The sequence below is a fragment of the Macrotis lagotis genome, chromosome X, assembly GCF_037893015.1.
Source record: "Macrotis lagotis isolate mMagLag1 chromosome X, bilby.v1.9.chrom.fasta, whole genome shotgun sequence".
Lineage (NCBI taxonomy): Eukaryota > Metazoa > Chordata > Mammalia > Peramelemorphia > Peramelidae > Macrotis > Macrotis lagotis.
The window spans coordinates 13,509,502-13,514,270 of record NC_133666.1 but is presented as its reverse complement, the minus strand read 5'-3'; the positions used below and the strand labels follow the sequence as shown (position 1 = coordinate 13,514,270).

At 36.9% G+C, this 4,769-nt stretch overlaps 1 pseudogene; it reads right to left on the bottom strand.

The window, feature by feature from the left end:
• Positions 1-3,378: 3,378 nt before the first annotated feature.
• LOC141502175 (peptidyl-prolyl cis-trans isomerase FKBP1A pseudogene) lies at positions 3,379-3,618 on the bottom strand (annotated as a pseudogene).
• Positions 3,619-4,769: the final 1,151 nt, after the last annotated feature.

Below are 4,769 nucleotides of genomic sequence, written 5' to 3'. Positions count from 1 at the left end.
ATCAGTTCTGAGGTTTTGTCTCACATTCAGAAATTTGGCAAAAATGACAAAATAAAAAATAGTTAATGTTGAAGGTGCTAGGGGGAGGCTATTGATCAAAATGTGAATTGGTTCAACCATTTTGGAAAAATATTGGAGTTATGAAAAAAAGTGACTAAATTGTTTTACCTTTTTTACTTAGAGATCTAATCCAGAGTGTATATATATATATATATATATATATATATATATATATATATATATATCCTAAGTAGGTAAGGTAGAAATAAAAATTTCCATAAATTTCAAAATTTTACATCAGCAATTTTTGTAGTAGCAAAAACTATAAAATAAAATGGGTATCTATTGAGAATGTCAAAACAAATTATACCATACAAATGTAATGTAATATTAATACTCATTAAGAAAGAATAAATATGGTTAATTTGGAAAGTCATGGGAAAACTTGTGTGAACTGGCATAGAGTGAAGGAAACAGATCCATGAAAACATTAACACAATGATTTCAACAATGTAAATCAAAACATATAGACAACAAAAGCAAATTAACACTGTGTAATTGTAATGATCAATCCCAGGAGAAAGAATGGGGAAAGAAAGAAATAAGAAGCAACTGTGTCACTGTACAAAGAATTTTACAAATATCTAATTTCAGACCAACCCTTAGAAGTAGGAACTATAGTGATCACCATTTTATAGTTGAGGTAATTGAGGCCAACAGAGGTTGAGTGAATTACCCAGAGTCAATTCCAAGGAGAGGAATCTACTACTGTGCCTCCAAGCTACCATTCAAACAAGGAAGAAAGAAAGGAAGAGATAAATGAGAGGCAGGGAGAGAAGAAATATAGAAGGGGAAGAATTTAAGCATAAGTACAATCAATCTTTACTCAGAATTGCCATAGAAAATAAAAGACAGGGGCAGTTAGGTGGAGTGGTGGACAGAGCACTGGCCCTGGAGTCAGGAGGTCCTGGTTCAAATCTGACCTCAGGCACTTAAAAATTGCCTAGTTCTGTGACCTTGAGCAAGTCTCTTAACCCCATTGCCTTAAATTTAAAAAAAAAAAAACAGACTAAAATTTGCAGTACAGAAAATAGCAAATTCATAATTTATTTCTATCAGACTCCTAAGAGAAGAATATTCTTTTGTATATGGTTTATTCTGTGGTTGGTTTTGCTCATAAATTGAAAGAGTTGGGACATTCACAAGCAGATTATTCAGTAAGGCCTATCTTCAAGACCCTGTCCCTCCAAAGTTTGGGGGCCTGGATTTTTCTAGGTGTTTTACATGAATTTTAGCCTGTGAGGAAGACTTTGGGGCAGAGTAGGGTAGCATAATGGACTGACTCTGAGAATTCTATCTCCATATCTATGGTGGGGAGATGGCTCAGTGGGATACTGCCCAATAGCAAAAGAATGCTTTGGATTCCCCAAAAGACTGGACAAAGGACATGCTTATGACTTATCTTAGGACATGAAAGAGAACTATTATTTTTTGGGGTTTTTTTTAAGGTTTTTGCAAGGCAAATAGGGTTAAGTGGCTTGCCCAAGGCCACACAGCTAGGTAATTATTAAGTGTCTGAGACTGGATTTGTACCCAGGTACTCCTCACTCCAAGGCGGTGCTTTATCCACTACGCCACCTAGTGGCCCCAAGAACTATTGTTAATTTGTATTTCTATCCCCTTTCATTTTCTCCACCTTCCACCCTATATTTAGACAAAAGGACAATATTTCCATCCCTCACCACAACCCTATCCACCAAAGAACAGAACAATCAACTTGAGGGTTTTTTGGTCCAGTAGTTGTATGGTGGCTTTTAGTACAAAACCCCTGAAGGTTGGATAGGAATTGGGGGCTTATTTCCTCTCTGCCTAGTAGCGTACTGAAGAAGTATCTTCCTCCATGGAAAATTAAACAGAAATGTAGAGTTTCTAGCAGAATGTAAGTTCTAGGAGCCCATTTTGTGAATTAAGATTAGACAACCATAAAGTCACATGCTATATTTTAGAATATGTAGAAACCCCATTTTTCACTCCCAATATTGATGGCAGATCACAAAGACCTTTTTTATATCTTTATAATATTTATTGAAGAATGAGAATGGATTTTCTAATAAAAATATCTTTTTTGAGAAAAGTCAGAATAAAACATTTCATTGCAATATTAAAACTTGAAACTCATATGTGATAGAAAGAAAGTGAGTGGTGGCAGCTGCTCTTACAAAATCACTATATAGGACAGCAAAGGGGGTGGGGTGAGAGTGGAAAAGAAGAAAGGTAGGGGTGGAGAGAAGGGTATCAGCAGTAGGGGAGCTGAGCATCAAAATCAGATGCTGACGCTGTGATGACCAGCATCAGTTTTGTTTTGTTTTGTTTTGGTTTGTTTTGTTTTGGTTTGGTTTGGTTTTGGTTGTTGTAGAGAAGATTTCTAAATTAAAACTCAGGCTTGGAAACACCCCAAAAATAATTAAAAGGAATGTAACAAGTGAATTTTGCCACTTTAAACTGAAGAATAATAAAGAAGATTGTTAAAAGCAATGATTTCCTGTGACAATGACTGGGCTTACATTGTGTTGAAAATTTCTATATACAGCACCTTCATTTTAACAATTAAGTCAAGTTCTTAGAATTCAGGTAGTTGTGGAGCTTTGATGGCTACTGGAGATTTTAAAAAATCCTCCAAATCCATTAGAAAACCACATGATGAAAAAAAAGTCAGGCATCAACAAAGTAAGTTTCTATTAACCCGAATTAGATAAGACACCAAGTGGTGTGTCCAACACGGTAGAGGCTAAGAACAGGGAGAGGAAGGAGGATTGGGTGGTTAAAGCAGCTTCTCCTTCCCTACCTTCATTTTGAACAGGGTGACTGATAACACTCCAAGGAAATGATTCCACGTGGAGAATATGTCAGCCCTCAATAACTCCTCCATCTGCTATGACTTTACAACAGCAGCAAAAAAAAATTTTTTTAATACATAATAGATAAATTTCATCCAAAAAAGGGAAAAAGTTTTTCTCTGTCCAAATAAGTCCTATTCTTAGGTTAACCCATCTGTGTGCTGTTATACGTGATCATACACTTAATCTTGATTCTCTACCCAAAAGATTGCAATTTAAATCTAGACCACAAAACCAAAACGATGATGGACTTGGTAAGTTGAGGTTTACCTGTATAGTTTAGAGACAACACATGTACAAAGAGGAGGAGCAAAGCCAAGTGATAACACATTCAATTGGCGTATATGTCTCTACAATGAATGCATTGGAATACCAGAGAAAAGCTCCATGTAAATAACGTGCATTCTTCTTGAAGCTGAGAATAGGGATTCCTCCATGTGTCCAATTCAAGAAACGGAGCTAGGGGAAGAAATCATTCGTATCATTCCAATTTTCTAAGTTCCACTTCAAAGATGAGAATAGCATTTGGTTGAATGATGCCTGGATGACCAGTGGCACCATAAGTATAGTTTGGAGAGATGGTTATTTTTGTTCTCTGACCCACATGTGTCCAGGCAACTCCTTCTTCCCAGCCGTGAATCACCTCCTGATTGCCCATTATAAATTTGAAAGGCTCATTTCTGTCACGGGAGGAATCAAACTTTCCCCCATCTTCAAACATCCCGGTGTAGTGAACCACGCAGGTCTGGCTGCGCTTGGGGAATGTGTGCCCTTCCCACTTGCACTCCCATCCGGGTCAGCCTTGAGCGTGCCAAGAGTCACTGCTGCGCGGGGTGGGGCACGAGGTGACCCAAGGAAAGAGTAGGGTTGGTCTGAGGACGCACTGGCTCGCGCCCCAGCCCAGGCGACTTTTCACCACTACCCCGCCACTCCGCCTCACCCTTCCACCCTCTTAGTAGGGACATCTTAATCTTTTGTTGTTGTTAATGAAAATATAAACTACACTAATAACTAGAAAAATTAAAATTAAAGCAACTCTGAAATTCTGTCTTACAAATATCAGATTGTCCAAGTTGAGAAGGAAGAAGAATGGCAAATGTCAAAGGGCCTGTGGGAAAGCAGACATATTCATTCTGGAAAGAAATTTGGAACTCTATCTCATAAATCACTCATTTGGGAATATTCTTTGACCTCCTGTTACTACTACTAAGCCTATATCCTTAAAAAGATCCCAGAAAGAAGAAAAGGTCCCAAACACACCACAATATTTATAATAGCTTATTTTGTAATGACAAGGGAACTGAGGGAGTGGCCATCAGTTTGGAAAATGGCTGAGCAAGATACAGGTAATAGAAAATTATTATGCCATAAGAAATTATAAAAGAGATTATTTCACTGAAAACTTGTATAAGAATGAGAAGTAAATTAAACATAAACAGTACAATTTATCTAATTTACGTCACTGTAAAAAAGCAACAACTTTGAAAGTCTAAAGAGTTCTAATCCTCACAATGACCAACCACAATTTAGAGGAATGATGATCAATCATACTCAGCCTCCTGACAGAATGAGGCACATATATTTTGGTCATAATCAATGCAGAAATTTGTTTTGCCATTCTATTCATATTTCTTATGAGGTTTATTTTCCCAATGGTGGGGCAGAAGTGAAAGGGAGAACAATCGATTTATGTTCATTGAAAAATGAATTTACAAAGAAAAGAACAAAACACTAGCAGAAGTAGAGATAATTTAGAAACACAAAAATTACTAATAGAGATAATACATGGCATTTGTACTTATCCCTGTCTCTTCATACTTTGCAGTTAATAAACCCTAATTTTCTAGTGATGTACATGTCTTCATTTAGAAG